Genomic DNA, 22,041 nt, shown 5'->3' with positions numbered 1-22,041 from the left:
ATCCAGCCTCAGCTACTCAGACTGTGTTAGGGAGCCCCTTAAACCAGGGAAAATGTGCTTGAAGAGACAAGGCCTGGTCCCTCAGACATGGTACCATGGGGGAAAGCCCAATTATCTTGAAATGTCATGAAAATAATATAATAGAGAAGATCAGGTAAAGGGCTGCTGTCAGTTTCTCATGACAGGGAAGGGACAGAGGGAAAGGTTCATAGTGGGAAACCCTAGAGGCCATGCGTAAAATTTTCCAAACTAAAAGGAGCCTAATTCAGATCCTAAGTATAGGCTAGAGATGCCTCAATCACCCAGGTACTTTTGAAAATATTTCCCCAGCTCTTCAGCTGCCCTCAGCTGAAAATCTGGCCTGGGAATTTCATTCAGTCCAATGACTTCTCATCTGCAGAAATTCAGGCAGAGGATAAACCTGCCAAGTATTTTCCATTCCTGGTGCGCATTCCGTGTAGCACAGAGTTTGTCAGATATTACACTCCTTACATTTACTGCACTGGCTGACTGCTAAAGGTCAAGCGTTTCTCACCATCAAGCAGCTTTTTGCCTGGGAATGTCTGGTCCATCCATTAGAGAGGGCTGCACTTCACCGTAGAGGAAGTTTTCCGCCAGCGTCATGGGTTTTTATAACAGTCGTCAACATCTTCCTCTTTTTAGGTTTCACAATGAGCTTGTGATGTGGAAAACTTTGCAAGAATGCATGTAGTGCTCATGAAAGATGGCCAAGACAGATAAAGGGATCTGCCCATGATTTATCATTGCTATTAGACTGCAATTGTCACGAATGAATTATGAGACTCAGATAAACCCCGTTGCTTTCGATGCAGGCCAAGCTTGACTCAGTCTAGCACGTTAACATGCAAAAGCAGAAGAATTCAGAGAGAATGAAGGCAAATAGCTCAAGGGCAGGCATAGGGAGAGCCTCTGGTGTCATCTAATTCCTACCATGTCCCTGCAGCCAGCACAGATGTTCATCTGAGGTCTAGCATGTCTAGGTCACTAAGTGCCTGTTGGGGTCATTCACAGCTGAAGTAATTTATGGTGGGGAAGTGTCAAGGGGTGGATAAACCCCACGCTGGGGAGAGAGAAGGCAGCAGGAGCAACTCTCTGGGCCCAGGAAGCCCTGACCTGACAGGCCTACTGAGCATGCTTCAGTGGGAGAAGGAACTTCAAAGGGAGCATCTTCTGCACAGCAGGGCAGTGGGTGGAGAGAGGCAGATCTGGGCTCACTGATGCAAAGAACTAGGCCAGGAGGGAAACCCCAGGAAAGGGCTGCAGCTGAGCTGCTTGCTGGTATTGTGTGGCCAGCTGTAGTAATAATTGATTCTGTTGCTGCTGCAGTTGGGTTGGCTGGTGCTGCTGGTGCTCCACCACCTACTTCAGCAGCTTCTCCATCTCCACGTTGCCCCTTTTCATTTTCTGCCTCGCTTTTCCACTGGTCACGTCCTTCAGTAGGACAAGCTGTCCTGTCTGCGTGCTCCACCAGTTGTAAGCAGGGGTGACCCTCTCCCACTAGCAGCCAGAGTCTGCGGCGGTGGCCCTGCCTGGTGGCATGGGGAACCTTGACCCTCCCACTCCACCAGGTTCTGACTCAGGGGCCCTTGTGAGCACTGTAAGGTCCAGCTAATGCTCTCCCCTGTGTCTCTTCCTACCTTCCATGGCATAACAGGAAGAGACTGGCTTGACATGCAACAACCCCAGAATGGAAGGAGAGCAAAGATGGCTTAAAACCACCTTGGCACACACACCCTCCTGAGTTGTGCTGGGTGGTCCTTGGTTATAGCCAAAAATCTGGAGCAAAATCTCTTGGACCTCCTTGATCAATTCCTCTTCTTCCTTGTCATTGGTCTAGCAAATCTATGGCATTTTGAAACTGCTTCCCACAGCAGAATTGAACCGCACCCTTTAGATACTTGTAGACAGTTTTCCTTTTCACTTAGTCCATCGCTTAGCCTAATGGTACATAATTCACCACATCATAGATGTGTAGGTCTAGAAAAGACTGCACAGAGGCAGGACCAAGTAAACCTAGATCATCCCTGGTTATCCCATCTGGTCTTAAAAACCTCCAGTGATGGGGATTCCACAACCTCCCTTGGAAGCCTATTCCAGAACTTAACTACCATTATAGTTAGAAAGATTTTCCTAATGTCTAACTGAAATCTCCCTTGCTTCAGATTAAGCCCATTCCTTCTTGTCCTACCTTCAGTGGACATCTAGAACAATTAGTCTCTGACCTCTTTATAACAGGCCCTGACATATTTGAAGACTGTTTTCAGGTCCCTCCTTCCGCCTCAGGTCTTTCAATCTTTTCCGACAAACGAGTGCCTCTAACCTCTCAACCCCATTGCTGTTCTCTAAACTGTCTCCAATTGATTTAGATTGTAAGTGCTTCAGGGCAGGGATCTTCTGATTCTGGGGTGTATGTACTGTATATTTGTCATTTATTTATCTACACACACACACACACAAAGACTTCACATATATGGAGGGGAGATCCATATGATAAATAGCACGGCCATGTGATAAATTCATTTGTCACCTTCCCTTGACCATCTCGCCTGCCCTCTATCCACTAACGCAAACCCTTAATTATGACTTCATTCTTCTCCCATAAATACATAACCCACTGCACACATGTATCGACCATGAATATTTTCAGATGTTACTCAGGCTGCAATTGGGATTTTGCTTTGCACTGAGAGTTAGGCTAATGTATGCAGTGTGTACCCTTATTTCTTGGAAGCGGAATAAAGTCTGTCACAGTGGGTGGAAAAAAGTGCTGTGTGGGCATTAGGGTATGGTTGAATGGTGTTTCATAACTTGGGATCCACCTGCTTTATAGGGTTGCTTTGGGAGGCCATGTCATGCTTAACAAATCTTCATTCCGTCGAAACAAAGTTTTGCTTTATAGAATACATCTGCAAAATGCAAGTTACAAAATAACACTTAATTCAAATAATCAAAAACGAAGATCAAAGTCTGTCCTCAATTACTTCTCCAGATTCATTGGCTTTCATGTTTCTAGCAGAGGGCAGAATTTCAAGTCCTTGACAGAGTCAGGACTGGAACCCAGGAATCTTGATTCCCAGTGTTCAGCTGGAAGCACGTAACTCCCATGTATCCTTACTTACTACACTATGATATTTGACAGACACCAGTGAAATGGCATGTGGCAATATGTTTAAGTCTATGGTTGAAGCAGGCTCCTGCAGCACCAGCTCTTTCCTTGTTCTGGCCAAAAGTCAAGCACAGACTCTTCCTGGTGCTCCAGCCAGCCATGTCTGGATGCCTGAGTGAATTCCTGGCAACCAAACCTCATCATCAGAGGCAGATAACATAACGGAAACCCCATCTCAGCAAGGAATGGAAGTTGCAGGGTTGTGTCTACTCAGGAACGCTCAAAAAAGTTAAGCTGAGTTAGCTAAATGTGTGAATCGACAAAAAATTAGTTAAACTGCATCAAATTCCAGTGTGGCCTTCGCTCACTTTAGCTTAATTCACTTTGGAAGCTAAGCCGTGGTCTACACTTCACAGTTAGGTCAATGTAAGGCAGCTTATACTGACCTAACTCTGTAAGCATCTACACTAAAATGTCGCCCGCTACACTGACTTAACTCCACCTCCACGAGAGGCATAGAGTCAATGTTGATGTAGTTAGGTCAATGCAGTGCCAGTGTAGACACTGTGTTGCTTACATTAACTGTTGCTGCCTTTCAGAAGCTGTTCCACCACAGTGCCCCACGCTGACAGTTAAATTGGTACAAGCACTCCTGGTGAGGATATACGCTGCAGACACAAGAAGTATATTGTGGACACGTAAAAGCGATTTAATTACTGTGATAGCTGTATGTTGTCGTGACTTAGGTCAACATAATTTGGTAGTGTAGACATACCCTTATTCACTTTAGGGCATCAGGTTTACAACAAATAAAAGGAAGTTCTTCACACAGCGCACAGTCAACCTGTGGAACTCCTTGCCTGAGGAGGTTGTGAAGGCTAGGATTATAACAGGGTTTAAAGCCGAACTAGATAAATTCATGGAGGTTAAGTCCATTAATGGCTATTGGCCAGCATGGGTAAGGAATGGTGTCCCTAGCCTCTGTTTGTCAGAGGGTGGAGATGGATGGCAAGAGAGAGATCACTTGATTATTACCTGTTAGGTTCACTCCCTCTAAGGCACCTGGCATTGGCCACTGTCGGAAGAGAGGATACTGGGCTAGATGGACCTTTGGTCTGACCCAGTACGGCCATTCTTATGTTCTTAGTTAATTCAGCTCAACTTTCTTGTGTGTCCCTATGTAGACAAGAACTTGTTAGAAGGCCCACAAGCTATGCTTGCGCAATGGTTCTGCATCGCCTAACGTCTCACTTTGTGATGTCTCAGCGTCTGTGTAATCTATTTTCACGTGTGAGATGCTGATAGCTGGCCATAAAATCCAGACAGTGTACTTCATTAGGGCTTGATAAACCTGGTAGATGTGCATGACAGCAAGTATTTGACAATGCAGCTTTAAGGGTCCTCCATGCTCATTACAGGGTTGTTTTGTTGGGCTCTCTTTGAAATATGGCTGTTGCTAGCAACAAAAATGATCCGGGGGCTCAAAGAATTCATTTATGAGAAAAGATTAACAGAGATAAAAACACATAGCTCAGCTAATCCTCTATAATAGAGGACATAATGGTCTACAAATATTTCAAGGCTGAAAATCCAAAGGGTGACATATTCTGCAGCTTTTAGTCATTGCTGAGGAACATTTACTCACAGTAGCTATTTCTCTGAAGTCAATATTACTAATTGCTGGTGAAATTCATCTCATGTAGAGGACCGCCATAGTTCTGGTGATACCATTTAATTCGCATGTAAGCCCTCTATGACCACCAGCCATTCCAGAGGTGGCACCCAGAGTCACCATGGAAAGAAGGGCGGGGGGGAAATGAAGAGAAGGTCGGAATTTTTAAACATTTTTTTGAAACTATGAAACATTTTTATTTTTTTCCATTTTTTTTGTTTCAATTTGTTTTTTTTTTAGACAAACAAAACAAATGGTCAAAAGATTTTTTTTCACAAGGAATTTCGGTTTTTTTATTCAATTTCCTTTTTTTGATTGATGTGTCATGTGTCATGTGTCGTGAAAATGTGTCGTGGAAGAAATGTCAGCTAGCTCTAGCACGGAGTTTGTGGTTAACTGATATTTGTTCCTTGGCTGTTGTTTTCCCTGTGTTTCTTGCCTAACTTTCCCATCCTTTTGATTATTTTGGGCTCTCGTGTGGCTTTTAAGGACAGAACCAGGCTGCAGGGGAGGGGCTGGGACGGGGGTCCCTAACAGATGAGCTTCAGATGTACAGTGGCTGTGTTACCCCACCATGTCCACTCCTCTTTAGGGGTCAGCTACATAAAACAACATTTTATTCTACATACATTTCTTCTTCCATAAAATTCCCCAGCGGGTACCTCGGGCAGCTTTGGGTTCACTTTGCACCACATAAGTGTAAATGTGCAAAGTGAATTTGCTGGACCAGAGAATCCAACCCTTCTTGTTTTCAATACTTCAAGAGTGGGCTTGTATGTGTAGCTTTGTATGACAGTTTAAAAATCTCTGAAGACATCAGACGCAAAAGAAGAAAGTCTGAGTTGTGTAGAATGTCAGTATTCCCTGGCACAAGAAACTGACTTGCTTTTCCTGGTATAGAAAGAACTTCAGAACCACCTCCAATCTGTCTTGTCACAGGGTTTTTCACATCACCTTAAGGCAAGTGGAAGTGTTTGTAAGATGACGGATGGGAGATGCAAACAGCCCAATGAAGCTAGAATGCTTGAAAGATTTTTCCCTGACTCGTCCTTCACTTCTCTCTCTGGAGGCTTGAGATGGGCGGAACGATGATTTTTCATTCTTGCAGGCATTTGCTTGGCCATTTCCTGCTTTTCTTTCTCTGCAGCTGCTCGTTGGAGATAAGCCACTGGGCAATGTGTCCTCAAAATAAATTAATTAACTAATTCTGGTGACTAAAACCCAAGTGGAATGCAAAACAAAATAACTGTGAGCTAAAAGGCTGCTTCTTGCTTTGGCTCTGTTTGAAATCCCTGTGCAAACATCGCCTTGGATGGATTTCACAGGCTTTGTTTGAACATGGTTATCAATCCCTATGGCTGGAAGTGTTTTCTCACAGGGAAATCCAGAAGAGGAAACAGTCAAACTGCCTGAAGAGTAGAATATGCAAGTGGCTACACAGCCAAAGAAACAATTTGAAGGGAAATATCAAAGTCCTCTGGTGTGTACAGGAATTTCTTATTATTATTATTGATTTTTCTACTCTTTGGAAGGAGAAAATATGATTTTTTGCTGGCCTGGTCTCCAGGAATACTTGAGGCTGGCCTGAGGGATGCTCTAGGTAGGGTCCATAGCCTGCTAATGGTCCCAAAGGGCTGAAGCAGCAGCTGGGGATTGGTGGGTATAAAATGGACCATTTCCCCTTTGCTCCAATGCGTGGTGTAGGCACTGCAACCCCAGCTCTGCGTGCTGTTCAGTGATCACTTGATCCCAGATCCATGAAGGTTGATTGACAGATTGAACCATCAATTAAGTTCAATGGGACTTAAGTGCCTAAAGACATTTGGGGATCTGGGTCTTGGTGCTTAAGGAGCTTACAAGAGATCTGTTTTATTCTGTGTCCGGTTCCAACCGCCTGTGCATAACAACAAGAGCTCCACAGCACCCCAGACAGACTCCCGGGGAAACTCAGGCCTTGAGGGCACAATCCCAGATACCATGCTGTGCCTTTGGAAGACAGGGTGATCCTGCTGTAGCTGGTTAGACTGTTTTTTGGCCAGAATCTGCTGGCAGTGTGGTGCAAAGCAGCTGTCCTGAACCCTAGGATCTGGCCCTTAGTGATTCCTCCCTAAAATTTTGTATTTAAATTCCAATTAATGTGGAGGCTTCTCTCCTATTTCCTTCTAACGAGGACTCCTTCCCCCCAACCCCCCTTTTCAGTTGCAAAATGGAGAAAGAAGAAAATAGAGAAGGCGGGGAGGGCGAAATAAAAACAAGTGTTTAGAAGCCGTTAAAAAACTGAATATTTTCAGTAACGAAATTTCACAACATTTTTTCAAACAATCATTCCCCTTCCAAAACCTGTGGAGTGAGAATTCATTGAAAATGTTCAGAATGTTTTGCAAATATCACCAGCAGGATTTTCCCTGCCCTGTCTCTTGGACCGAGAGGCACCAAGAAGTGAGGATAAACCACAGCGTTCCTGAGTCATGGAGTGACCTTGGGCAAATCAATTAATCTACACCATGTCTCAGTTCCCCATCTGCAAGGTGGGGATAACACTTTGCTGACTCCTATGAGTATTGTGAGGATAAAAGGCACTAATGATTGTGAGGTGCTCAGATGCAACAATACTGAGGGTCATATATAGACCTAGACAGAGTACGTGGAAAAACTGACAACATATTGTGTCCTAGCTCCTGAAAATAAATAAGGAGCCAATGCCTGAAAGCAGGTTAAATGCAAAGTCTAGGGGAAAATATGAAAGTTAATACACTGACTCACTCATTTTCTGAGCCCTAAGTAATAGAAAGTGGTTACTTATAAAAGTGACAGCACCTGGTGTGTTTCAGCATCACTGCATGTTCTCAAATGAAGCTGGCAAAGATTATTGTCATAAAAGCAAAGTTGTCTTATGTTGTGGAAGCAAAATTACTACAGTAACTCCTCCATTATCACCGGGGCTGCAGATTGCATCCGCTGCTGCAGTATTCAAAAGAAGCTGATGACAAGAACTGTTGTTGCCTTGACTGTATGAGAATCTTGTTTGGAAACCTGCATCATATTGTGTGTGTGTATGCAGAGTTGTTGGAGCCGTGTCCGTCCCAGGATATTAGAAAGATAGGGTGGGTGAGGTGACATCTTTGGCCGAACTCTGCTTCAGGTCTGGGAATAGTACTTGTATGGGACATTTATTCTGACGATGGAAGAAAAAAATAAAGTTAAAAATGCAGGGAGATAAACACTGGGGAAATTACACACTTTGGACTGTTCAGCAGTTACCACTGAACCAAAAAAACCCAAACCTTGGATGAAAGAAGACTATTTAGAGCAAGTTATGGACCTCAGAGTGCTTATATAGCATGTTATAGCATCTGAGTGAACCTACTGGGAAATCCTCTTTGGCAAGGAACAGTCCTTTTCATAAAGAAAAAGTTCACTTTCCTACCCTGTTTTCCAAACCCAGGGGAAGTTTCATTGGAGTAAATAAAGTTAAAGGCAAGAATAGGACAATAGTTTACCACGAAAAATAATGTGGGCCAGATTTGCAGATACTCTCCAACTGTTTTGTACACTCAAGTGACTTAATGCTGCCATAAACCCACTATAACTGGGTCACCCGAGTGTCTGGAGCATACCAATGAGTTGGACTCAAAATCTTCATTATCCTAAGGATTTTAGCCTGGATTGTCCTTTCAAGCCACCTTTATTAAAGTCAGTGGCATGTTCTGTAAATGCACTGGAATGTGGTGCACACACTCAGGGGTGCACATCTAGCACCCGGGCCTGTAATATGGTCCTAGCCACTTAGCCATGAAGCTCCCTCAGCATTTCCCGCATGAAAAGGGCATAGGAATTGTGAGCCTGGGTCAGTACCCAAAGGCCCTCTAATTTAGTATTTCTGTCTCCTACATTGGCCATCACCAAGTGCTTCACAGGAAGGCATTAGAACCCTACAGGAGACAGATGTGGGATGATCTGCACCCAGCTTTAGGTCTCAGCCTCGTCTTTGAGGGTGTGTCTACACAGCAAGGAGCAGAAACCAGGTCTGTAGACTCTGGCTCCTGCGATGGTGCTTGTGTAGGCATTTGAACTTGGGCCCTGAAGCCAAGGGGGAGGGCTGGGCTTCACAGTCCAAGCCCAAATGTCCACAGAGCTATTTTTAGCACCGTAGTGTGAGCCTGATTCTGGTGACTGGGCTCTGAGATGCCCAGCGGCACATTGCTGCTTGCTGTGCAGATGCACTCTACTAGCTCGAAATAGGGTTAAGGCCTGAAGCACAAGGTTTAACATCCCTTGCAAAACATTCATTATGCTAAAGGTGGATATTCTTGCTCTCCTTAGAAGTGACCAGTTCCTTTCTGAATCTTGCTAATTTCTTGGCCTCAATGACCTCCACATTATGCAAAAAAGTATTTCTGTTGATCAGGAAAAAAGGCAGACAATGTTCTAAACGTATTGATACAACTTTGGGACTCCATTCAGCTCCCATTGACTTCGGAAGGACCAGGATTGGGCCCTAGCACGGTAACCATCCTGAGAGCCTGACTCACTAAGAAAGCCAAAAATGCTGCCCTCCTCCCCTCCAAGCACCCTACAGAGTCCAACACACTCTTCTATTGGGTTCCCTCCACCCCTTCTACGTAACTGGAGATTCTAGGGAGACTATATTTTGGACCAGGATTTCCAAGAATTTCCACATGTTGAAAATATTCTGGTTCTTGCTGCCTGGGCAACCAAATTTGCTCTCCTAACTATTGTCCACTGTGGGAGAAGAGAAGAATGATCATAAACTCTTGGAGATGTTCAGTATTACAGCTGGGGGAAAAAATTCCACACAAAAGCTCTTTTTTGGGTGAAAAATGCAGATTCAGTAACTCTGAAACATGTCACACATTCGTGTCAATTTCACCAAATTCTTCATTTGTTTTAGGGAAAAAAACCTAAAAAAATTCTGAAAAATGAAAATGTTTCCTTTGGGTTTTTTTTTAATCGAAACGACCTTTGATTTCAAAATTTCCTTTATTTTTATTTTATTTTTAATTCAAAAGCCTTTTAACATGCTTGAAATCAAAACAAAAGATTGTGTTTTGGGTCAAACTGAATACTTCATTTTGATTTTTGGGGAATATTTTATTTCTTTTGATCCAAAACAATTTTCCCAACTTCCCAATTCACTGAACAATTTGAAAATTTCCACTTCCAGTCCAATTCTTAACTTTTTTTTTAATTCTTGAAATTGCCAAGGAACTGAAAAATACATGTTTTACCAAGCTCTAGTCAGTACTATCAGTGCTGGTTTCCTGCAAGTAATATACACTGACACGTCACATGAAATGCTCTGTATGGCAGTGAGCTAATATGAGATCTTCATTGCACCAAAAAGCCTGGGACATATTAGGTGGATCAAAGTAAGTGAAAGTTCTAAGCATCACATTTCATTGTCAATAATTCCACATGATCTTTGTTAGAGATCAGCAGTAAACGTTTCTTTTATTTACTTTTCTGTATCCTTTTTCCCTCTCCCCCTCAGGAAGCTGAAACACCATATTCCAATTTGTCTGCAGTATTTTCTCCTTCTGATACTCAGTACCTGATAGAAAGAGGTGTCGTTTCAGAGATTTATCCAGGGTTGTAGCCACCTGACTCAGTAGATGTTGCCTGGCTTAAAACCCAAGCAATTCCCACAAGCGTATCCAGTAGCATCTGAGACACAATACAAACGCAACCCACAAAAGGAGCAAACCACTGTTCAAAATAGCATTGAGGGCTCACGGAAGTGTCAAGATGGGTAGCCGTCTGGCAATGGCTTGTTCATTCTTTGCCAGTGAAGCAACAATAGTTACACTCATGTTCGGAATTAGCTCATGCCTGAGGAATCTCTCTGTGAATGTTACCTCTCTAGCGCAGTTGCTTAGCTGATTTGGTTCCATGTCATGGCTTTTCATGTTTGTACTGAGTAGGTAAACCCTCTGGCAGTGCCAGAAGACCTTCATGAATACAACTGTACAGAGCTCTCCAGATCTGCCACAACACTGGGGAAATAAATATCCTTCACTTTCCCTGCTTGTTGCTTTGCAGCCGGAAGCCTAAGATCAGGTAGTCAGCCAGGAAACGGCTCGGCCTTTACAAATTAGGCCTTGTCTACACTTGAAATATGACCACGGCACAGCTGCTGTGTCACTGTAGCGTGTCAGTGTAGCCCTACACCCACTTGAGGGGTTCTCCCATCTGTATAGTTAACCCACCTCTCCGAAAGGCAGTACCTTGGTCAATGGAAGAATTCTTCCATTGACGTAACACTGTCCACATGGGGCATTAGGTCAGCTTAGGTCTTCATGGGGTGTTAGGTCAGCATAGTCTCCATGGGGTATTGGGCAGATTTTCCACACCCCTGAATGACGTCACTGGGTCAACCTAACTTTTTAGTGTAGATCGGCCCTGAGTACCTGTGTAGACAGCACTAGGTCAGTGGCAGAATTCTTCAGTCGACCTAGCTACCGCCTCGTCGGGAGGTGGTGTAACAACGGCGATGGGAGAACTCCTCCCACCACGGCAGTCAGTCTCTTCACTGAAGCGTAGCCCCCCTGAGCAGCTGTAGCATTTTAAGTGTAGACAGCCTGAGAGTCAGGACTTAGGGAATAATTTGTTTGCTTTGCCGCTGATTCACCACGGCTACATCCACACAGGTCAGGCTCACAGAGCTCATGCTAAAAGTAGGTGTGTAAACAGAGATTTTAAGCTGCGGTTGGTGCGGGAGCTCAGGCTCTGAAGCTCACCCCCGTCCCGAGGTTTCACAACCCGATCTCTGGCTCCTGCCACAACATCTGCATAATGTTTTTAATGCTGTGGTGTGAGTCCAACTCCGTGCGCCTGAGCTCTGAGAGGTGCTCCCAAGGGCTGTGTACAAGTACCGCCAGGATATCCCTACACAGCAGGAAAAAAACCCTGGCTAGCCCAGGTCAGCTAACTGAGCTCACTATAAGATTGCAGCAAGCCCCACGAGGCCGAGTCAGCTGATCTGGACATTTTGTTACAGTGCGGACACACTCCAAGTGCCACTGGGTGAGTCGCATTCTTTATGCTTCAGTTTACCCATCTTTCAGAGAAGCATCATAAGCCTCAGTGACTTTAATTAATCCATATTGGTCAAGCCCTTTGAGATGCCTGGATGAAAGGTTTAAGTGCAAAGCATCATAGCTGTCCAAAAAAAAAATCATGAATTAAAAAGGAATAAAAGGTAAAACAACATGTTTAAAAACCATAAAATGTCTGCTCTTCCCAAAGGAAGACATATGAAATGCCAGTCATGATACAAGAAAATATATTCCACTGATTAGATAATCATCCTAGCTCTGAATAGCTCGCCTGCTAATGAGACAGGCTCACTCCAGTGTGCGAGCAAATTTGACTGTATGATTTCATAATGTTGCTAGGATATTCCACAAACATCACAAGCATTTACGGTTTGCTTTTAAAATGTCATTTTTTGCATCGGCTTGGTCATTAAATGCAAAGCTATAAAACTCAGTGAGTTTGTCAGCCGCCTTAATTTTTAATAAGCACAGACACAGGGCAAAGTATTTCACATTAGCACATTGTTAACTGTCCATTAGTTAACACCATGTAAAGGAATAAGTGTAGAAAATGCTACTCGCCTCCAGGGGTGGGAGCATCAGGAAGCACTCTCTGCAGGCACATAAGAGAATAAGACCCAGATCCACAAAAGTATTTAGACTCCTAAATCCCATGGATCTCAGTGGAAGTTATGAGCCTAAATGCCTTTCATGATCTGTTTGCAGGGTGGTTGTAGCCATGTTGGTCCCCGGATATTAGAGAGATGAGGTGGGTGAGGTCGTATCTTTTATTGGACCAACTTCTGTTGGTGAAAGAGACGAGCTTTTGAGCTCCACAAAGCTCTGCTTCCGGTCTTCTTTTTGTTGTTGTTGTTGTTCAGGATCTGGGCCTTTATGAGTCTCCTACAGTTACTAGCTAATGGAGACACTCCTGGAGCTCAAGCAGCTGAGTCTCATTCCTCTTGCTTTGTAGGTCTGGAGCTAAAGTCCCCCAGTGAGGTAGGTTATACTTCCTCACCATGGCCCCAGTCCGTACTGCGCACCTGAGTAAGGGCAAAGCAGAATCTAGAAGCACAGCCTCCGAGGGGGGGAGAACTAGAGACCAGCCACTGCCCAATGAACTAGGTTTTTCTAACACGTGAGAACGATGATGCCAGCACAAACCTGCCTTTCCCGCCACCTTTGAAAAATGCGACCACGGTTTTCTCAGCGCAGCTCATCCTTAAAAATCAAACTGTCACAGCAACGAAACGATCAGTTCAGATTTCTTACGCTGATCCCTGGGGAGGTGCGTACAGGCTCGGTGATGCTGGAAACACCTGCTCTGCTAGCACCTCAGCTGGTCCCCATCCACTGTTGGAAGGGTTGTAATTATTATTATTGCTAATTGTTGAGCGGGGACTGCGTTCTTGGCACTGTAAAAAGCAAAAGAGACGCTGACAACCTCATTTCGGCATTATGAGACAGTCTCTCATTATCTGAACACGTACTAGTTTCTTCACAAGACCCCCTGCCTCATTCTGCCCAAATGGTTAAAGTGTGGCAAAGTTATAAGCAACTGAAAACAGGGTCTTATAATGGGGTGCATGGGGCAATCTTAATAAAAGGTGGAGCTACCAGCCAAGCCTATAATAATCTATATTCATAGTGCACTTTACACACGGATATGACAATATCTAGAGGGAAAAGTGGAGCAGCTTTTAAACAGCATGCAGCAATATCAGCTGGGCCAAGACACCACGGTGAATTCTCTTGCTCATGCAAACAGGTCCTGGGACTTTTAATTATCACAAGTGGTCAGGATCTCACTTCTACGTCTCATTCAAAACCAACAATGCTGAGGCACCGGCTCGGACTCTGATTCGGCAAAGTACTTAAGTACCTAATTAAGTCTCTCCCTATTCAGCAAAGCGGTTAAGTACGTGTTGAAGTGCTTTACTGAACTGGGGCCTCATGACCCAGAGAAAAGAGAGAATCTCCTATTGAATCACTAGCACCTCTTCCTTCAGCACCAGGGTTTCCCTACAAATCTCCCGTCGAAGCCCTGTCCCCAGTTACCTTATGAGATCTGACAAGATCACAGCTTGTGTTGGTCTCCTTGTAGGCATATAATTATGTATTTTTAAGTTAGTTTCATGTAGCCATAGCAAACTTCTCTAACACTATTCTGAGGCATGAAAGAATTTGAGGCCGCTTTCTATTTGCCTGGGATTTTGTAATATTGTTGCATGCAGTGTTGTTACAGCTATGTTGGTCCCAGGACATTAGAGAGACAGATATTAGATAGACCTGAAGAAAAGCTGTGTCTTGCTCAAAAGCTTGTCTCTCTCACCAACAGAAGTTGGTTCAATAAAAGCTATTACTTCATCCACTTTGTCCCTCGTAAATATCCTTGACAGCTACCAAGCTACTCTGTGTCATTGTGACTAGCCTGTGACCTCTTTTCCTTTGACATGTATTTATGATCTACTCAAGGCAGGAGTGGTGACATTTCGAAGAGTATAGAGAGACTAAAATTTCCCCTTGTGAAAAAAAAAAAAGATCTGAAAACACCCTGAAAGGCAATCTCAGTTCTTTGCTTGGAATTATTTCTCTGGATTATGCATCATTTTTGAAGTCATTGATGAAACACCAGTTTAGTGTTTTCAAAAGTTAAGTTAAAAGTAGACCTGAGCTAAACCACAGCTTCTAGATCTAAATCAAATGCTTCCAAGTTCTGGGGTGTTTTGGCAAAATTCTGCTCCAGTCAATCGGGATTAAGTCCTTGCACTTCAGTGGATCTTTGCTGTGGACCCACATCTTGATTTAGGTAAGCATTATGGTGTGACACTCTGTACTTTGGGGGAACACCTGCGCCCCCCATGTTCATCCTTATAATATGATTGTGTGATATCCAATGCAAAGTTTGTCATGTTGGATGTCTTTGGAAGGCTCATGGTGCACTGAGCATTGTTATAGTGATGTTATAGGTTGTAATTTCATGTTTATAGTTATGAGGCTGAAAATGTGTCCTCATGGCTTAAAACAAGCCCAGGCAAAACTCTCCAGGAGCAGAGTGGCAGTTCACACCTCATCAGGACATGTACGGGACAAGCCCAGTCCAGCCTCACAGAAACAAAGGACACTGGCCTAGGCAGCAACAAAGGATCTGTTGGACTCTCGAGTGAGTCACCTGCCGTCCCTTGGTCAGTTTGGGACTGCGATGAGGTGATGCTCACCTGATTCTGAAGGAGGGGGCAAAGACAAGAGTGAAGAAGGAACATGATAAAAGGGAGAGACATTTGCTAGGCTCTCTCTCTTCCACCTCCATCTACAGACACCACCATAAAGCGATTGAAGCACTGATCAAAGGAGAGAGCCTGGCTGAAGGGCAACCAGCCAGCTGTGGTGAGAAGCATCTAAGTTTGTAAGGGCATTGAAAGTGTTAAAATCAGCTTAGAAGGCGTTTTGCTTTTATTTCATTTGACCAAATCTGAATTGTTGTGCTTTGACTTATAATCACTTAAAATCTTTTGTAGTTAATACATTTGTTTGTTTATTCTACCCGAAGCAGTGTATTTGGTTTGAAGTGTGTCAGAGACTCTTCTTGGGATAACAAGCCTGGTACATATCAATTTCTTTGTTAAATTGACAAATTCATAAGCTTGCAGTGTCCAGCAGGCATAACTGGACCGTGCAAGACAGAGGTTCCTAGGGTTGTGTCTGGGACCAGAGATATTGGCTAATGTCATTTGGTTGCACAATCCAAGCAGCGTCTGGCCAAAAGTGCTCACTCGCATAGCTGGCAGCAGCTTACATGCTAGAGGCTGAGCGTGAACAGCCCGGGAGTGGGGGTTCTCACAGCGGAGCAGGGTAAGGCTGGTCCCCAGAGTCAAAGGTTGGAGTGACCTAGCAGATCACCAGTCCAGATAACACCAGGGGAATGTCACATATGGGTTAGGGTTCGGATTAGGACCAAGAGTTTAAAAAGTGACTAGTAATTTACAGTGCCTCTATTTTTGGATGCTCAGCTTGAGACATTGTTAAGGGCAAGATTTTTCAGGATGTGAGTATTCATTACTTTCTAAAAACCAGGCTCCCTTGGGCAACCAAATATTGAGGTCCCCAAAATCATTAATCACTTAAAAATCATGGCCTAGGGCTTGATTCTTCTCACAGTTACACCAGTGTCAATCAGACGTAAGTCCCATCAAGTTATCCATCCCCTGTTGCCCATTCCCAGCTTCTGACAAACAGAGGCTAGGGACACCATCCCTGCCAATCCTGGCTAATAGCCATTGATGGGCCTATCCTCCATGAATTTATCTAGCTCTTTTTTTAACCCTGTTATGGTCTTGATTTTCAAAACATCCTCTGGCAAGGAGTTCCACAGGTTGACTGTGCATTGTGTGAAGAAATACTTCCTTTTATTTGTTTTAAACCTGCTGCCTATTAATTTCATTTGGTGACCCCTAGTTCTTGTGTTATGAGAAGTAGTAAACAACACTTCCTTATCTACTTGCTCTATACCAGACATGATTTTATATACCTTAATCATATCTCCTCTTAGCCGTCTCTTTTCCAAGCTGAAAAGTCCCAGTTTTATTAATCTCTCCTCATGCAGAAGCCATTCCATACCCCTAATTATTTTTGTTGCTCTTTTCTGAACCTTTTCCAATTCCAATATATCTTTTTTTGAGATGGGGTGACCACATCTGCGCACAGTATTCAAGATGTGGGCATACCATGGATTTATATAGAGTCAAGGTGATATTTTCTGTCCTATTATCTATCTCTTTCTTAATTATTCCCAACATTCTGTTTGCTTTTTTGACTGCTGCTGCACATTGAGTGGATGTTTTCAGAGAACTATCCACAATGACTCCAAGATCTTTTTCTTGCGTGATAACAGCTAATTTAGACCCCATCATGTTATATATATGGTTGGGATTATGCTTTCCAATGTACATTACTTTGCATTTATCAAGATTAAATTTCATCTGCCATTCTGTTGCCCAGACACTCAGTTTTGAGAGATCCTTTTTTAGCTCTTTGCAGTCTGCCTGGGACTTAACTATCTTTAGCTAACAGAGTTACACCACTGAAGGACTCTCTCACTGAAGGACTGTCTGGATATGTGGACACTCTACTCAGACCCTATGCCACCAGCACTCCCAGCTATCCCCGTGACACCACTGATTTCCTGAGAAAACTACAATGCATTGGTGATCTTCCAGAAAACACCATCTTAGCCACCATGGATGTGGAGGCTCTCTACACAAACATCCCACACACAGATGGAATACAAGCTGTCAGGAACAGTATCCCTGATGATGCCACAGCACAACTGGTTGCTGAGCTCTGTGCCTTTTTCCTCACACACAACTATTTCAAATTTGGTGACAATATATATCTCCAGACCAGTGGCACTGCTATGGGCACCCGCATGGCCCCACAATATGCCAACATTTTTATGGCTGACCTGGAACACTTCCTCAGCTCTCATCCACTCACGCCCCTTCTTTACCTATGCTACATTGATGTCATCTTCATCATTTGGACCCATGGGAAGGAGACTCTGGAAGAATTCCACCACGATTTCAACAGCTTCCACCCCACCATCAACCTCAGCCTGGACCAATCTACACGGGAGGTCCACTTCCTTGACACCACGGTGCAAATAAGTAACCTACCGACCGCTATGCCTACCTTCATGCCTCCAGCTTCCATCCCGGGCACACCACACAATCCAATGTCTACAGCCAAGCACTGAGGTACAACCGTATCTGCTCTAACCCCTCAGACAGAGACCAACACCTACAAGATCTTCACCAAGCGTTCTCAAAACTACGATACCCACACGAGGAAATAAGGAAACAGATCAACAGAGCCAGAAGTGTACCCAGAAGCCTCCTGCTGCAAGACAAGCCCAAGAAAGAAACCAACAGAACTCCACTGGCCATCACCTACAGTCCTCAGCTAAAACCTCTCCAATGCAACATCAATGATCTACAACCCATCCCGGACAATAGTCCCTCGCTTTCACATGCCTTGGGAGGCATGCCAGTCCTTGCCTACAGACAACCCGCCAACCTTAAGCCTTAAGCATATTCTCACCAGCAACCACACACCGCACTATAGTAACTCTAACTCAGGAACCAATCCATGCAACAAACCTCTATGCCAACTCTGCCCACTTATTTACACCAGTGACACCATCACAGGACCTAACCAGATCAGCCACAACATCACTGGTTCATTCACCTGCACGTCCACCAATGTAATATATGCCATCATATGCCAGCGATGCCCCTCTGCTATGTACATTGGCCAAACTGGAGAGTCCCTACGTAAAAGGATAAATGGACACAAGTCAGATATTAGGAATGGCAATATACAAAAACCTGTAGGAGACACTTCAACCTCCCTGGACACACAATAGCAGAAGTGACACCAAATATAAACAGGATAATTTGTACAAAGTCTTGGTGACCTTCACCATAATTAAAAACTGGATAAGCTGCTAGCAATGATTGGTGCAGGTGCTATACATAACTGGGACAAGTATCATTGTATCCTGAAAAAACAATAGGTACAAGATAAATAAACGAAACAATGGTGTGTGCTAAGTGGAAAATTTTCCATTTTGTTGTAGCATCTGTGTGCGCGCGTGTATCCTGAAGTTAGTTCTTATTGTTTGGAGCAGTGAAAATGTCAAGCTGCAGGCCTGCTCCCTGGATTGGGTAATGGTATTAACTCTTTCTGTATAATGCTGATTTATCTTTGACTGATAAACACTGATTGAACTGAGCTATCGACATCTTATAAACAAAATAATCAAGCCCATGGTTAACAAGTATGGAAGTGAGTCAGATCTTTTTCAAGCCTATACCTTTTGGAGCCATTGAGATGCCCAGTTCTGCACATCTCAGTGCCCTAATTAAGGAAACTAGATGAAATAACAGAGAGGTAGCCGTGTTAGTCTGGTTCTGTAAAAGCAGCAAAGAATCCTGTGGCACCTTATAGACTAACAGACGTTTTGCAGCATGAGCTTTCGTGGGTGAATGCCCACTTGCATCCGACGAAGTGGGTATTCACCCACGAAAGCTCATGCTGCAAAACGTCTGTTAGTCTATAAGGCGCCACAGGATTCTTTGCTGCTTTTAGATGAAATAAGTCACAAGTGATTTAAGGTCACTACTGATGATAACCACCAGGGGAGTAAGAGGAGTTTTGTTAAAAAGACTATATCATTTAACTCTGTCACGTGATGGCAGCTGTTGTGTTAAATAAGTTAGTTATCTCAGTCTAGATCCTAACAGATGGGTGTCCACATCCCATCCAGCAGTAACTGACACCTAATTGGGCTGAATGGCCAAGGACTGAGTGGATTAAAGGGAAAGAGCCTCAAGAGGCAAACAGGGTAGGACTGTCCATTCACATATATGGGCTCCAACAGCCTATTGTATAAGCACCTGTAATGGCATCTGCCCCACCTCTTGTGAGCACCCCCTCCTGCACGTTCACACACACAACAGATCCCTCCCTGGGCATACAGTCCACCAGGGGCCTATCTCAGTACACCTCAGTTGGTGTCTCTCTAGCCTTCCCTGGGCTCAGTCTTTAAGTAGTCCCAGCCCTGGTATGGGGCTCTACCACCCGGGCTTCCTGCCTGGAGACACTATCTTCCTGTGGCCCTCCCTGGGCTCAGTTCTTACCCTGTCTCAGAAGGCAGCCAGGAGCTCCTTCTTAGCTCTACCCACCCCCACTGAGCTGTCCATGGTGCTGCTGCTCTGCCTGCCAGCCAGCCAGCCAGCCAGCCAGGAACACAGTACTATCTTCTCCAGCTCCAGGCAGCAACTGACTGCTGCTCTGTTCTGCAGCATCTTTTATATGGCCCTGCTGGGCCCTGATTGGCTGCTCCCTGCAACCTCTCTAGGCTGCTTGGAGGACATCTCTTCTGCTCCTTTCTGGGACGGAGTGTGACAGAACCCTGAGGCCTTCAACAGAGGGCCTCAGAGTCTAGTCCATCCTGTCATAGCAGCTCACAAATATTAATGGATTTATCCTCTCTGTGAGATAGGGAAGTGCTATTAACACATTTTACACCTGGGCAACCAAGGCAAAGCCAGATGAATGACTTGCCTGTGTTTGTACAGTGTGTCTGTGTCCAGACTAGGAATTAGATGAGATTAAAAAAAACTGCTGAGTTGCAGTCCAGTGCCTTAACAATAGGAGCATGCTTCCTTCGGTGAGCAAAACAGTTTACACTAAAGAAAAATCTTTTCAAGGATGTCTTGTATCCAATGGAGTGATATGACAGCCACCCAATGCGTCTGGCTAAAGCTTGTACATGCTGTTTGACCTCATAACTTTCCCACTGGAGATAGCAGAACTTTTTAATCTCTGCTACTAAATGATGCCTCCTTATTTTTCAAAACACTTCATTTGATGCCAGAGTCCCTGACAATTCTGCTAAAAGGCTTCAAGCCTATAAATATTTGGCATCAGAGCTTTGAAACTTTCAATTTAATAAAGCCACTCTCTTCATTTAATACAGACTGTTCTGTTAAATGGTTTGCACGTGTTTACATGTGCATAATGAGGAGTCTGGCAGAAAACCAAAGAAGGTTGGAGACTGGGAATGCTAAACTGCTGCTCACATCAGTAGTTACAAAATGAACAATGAATCACTTCACTCCACTCAACTCAACTCCAGCAATTACAATGCAACAAAAAGTCACCCCAGGAGGTCTCAGAGAGGCTGTTGACAGGTCCATCGGCAATCTGCAACCTGTGGATGATATTCCCTCTCTGTGCAGTGAGCCTGCACAAGCAACATTAACCATTTAAATCCCTCTAAATCTTATTTGGGGCTTATGTGACACATCCGCCACTTGCTAACCTTTCGCTCAGGGTGAATTTTACCCCGTATGAGAATCTCAGAGGTACTCTGAAGCACCTGCTTCAGCTTTCTATAGAGTAATCTCGAAAGAGTTAAGCATTTCCCACCGTTCATAATAGCTCTCTCTTCACTGTAGTGCTAACGGGGGCGCACGTATGATTCAGGCTTGTCTATACTACAGGTTATGTCGGTATAACTTATGCCACTCAGGGGTGTGAATAAGGCACTGCCCCCGGAGTGATATAAGTCACACTTACCTAAGCACCAGTGTGAACAGTGCTATGTTGGCAGGAGAGCTACTGCCTTTTGCAGAAGTGGTTTTATTATGCAGCTCTGCCTAGTCTGCATGCACTTACTTGGTGTAGAACTATGGCTCAAGTCTGACACTATTCCTGTAAATTCATAAAGTAACAGTACACCCATTTTACAGCTGGGTAAACTGAGCCACAGATAAGTCATGTGATTTGCCCAACATGACAGAGTCAGTGGCCTGGACCAGGATTCCTGCCTCTTACTCCCTTGTGCTAACCAGCTGGAAATGCTGCCAATGAAAAAATATGTGGTTCTGACAGCTTCATATAGCTATAGTACTATCCCGATACAACCGTATAGTACTACGCCTATGCAACAGCTGGTTTTTAAAATATCAGCTCTCACACTTCCCCTATTAGTGGTAGTCACAAGGTTAGTCAGATAAAAATACAGCGTGAAAACAATATACTGCTTGGAAGTTCTGTCTCAAAACTCAAAGACTTTTAATAACTGAAAATGCCGACAATTATATTTTATTATATCCTGTAAGAAGAAACCTATTCAGCCATTTCTGAATGCAATGAAGGGAGGTATGTTGATTTGAAACAAGAGCAAAGCGATATATTAAAATTCTGTCTATTAAATACTCTGTAATTGACAATTGATCATCTCACACACATTCATTTCATCCCTTGGTCCAATGGAGTGCTAGTAATCTGCACGCCAATTTAGAGAAGAAACCCTGAAGAAGAGCTCTGTGTAAGCTCGAAAGCTGGTCTCGCTCACCAACAGAAATGAGGCCAATAAAAGACATTACCTCCCCCACCTTGTCTCTCTAATATCCTAGGACCAACATGGCAGCAACTATCCTGCAAAGAAGAAAATTCTGGGCTTCTCTCTTGATTTTACTATGATGGTGAAATTCTCCATGGCAGCATTAGGAGTCTAGTCAATGGACTTCTATAAAATGCAAAATAGAAGTGAGAGAGAAGTAGGGGGTGGAAATCAAAGAATTGTTTTCTTAAGTGATAGTGGTTGACTTTTTTCAAAA

Source organism: Mauremys reevesii, linkage group 10 (assembly GCF_016161935.1).
Source record: "Mauremys reevesii isolate NIE-2019 linkage group 10, ASM1616193v1, whole genome shotgun sequence".
Taxonomy (NCBI): Eukaryota; Metazoa; Chordata; order Testudines; family Geoemydidae; genus Mauremys; species Mauremys reevesii.
The sequence above is the reverse complement of the archived record's forward strand: the minus strand, read 5'-3'. Positions refer to the sequence as shown.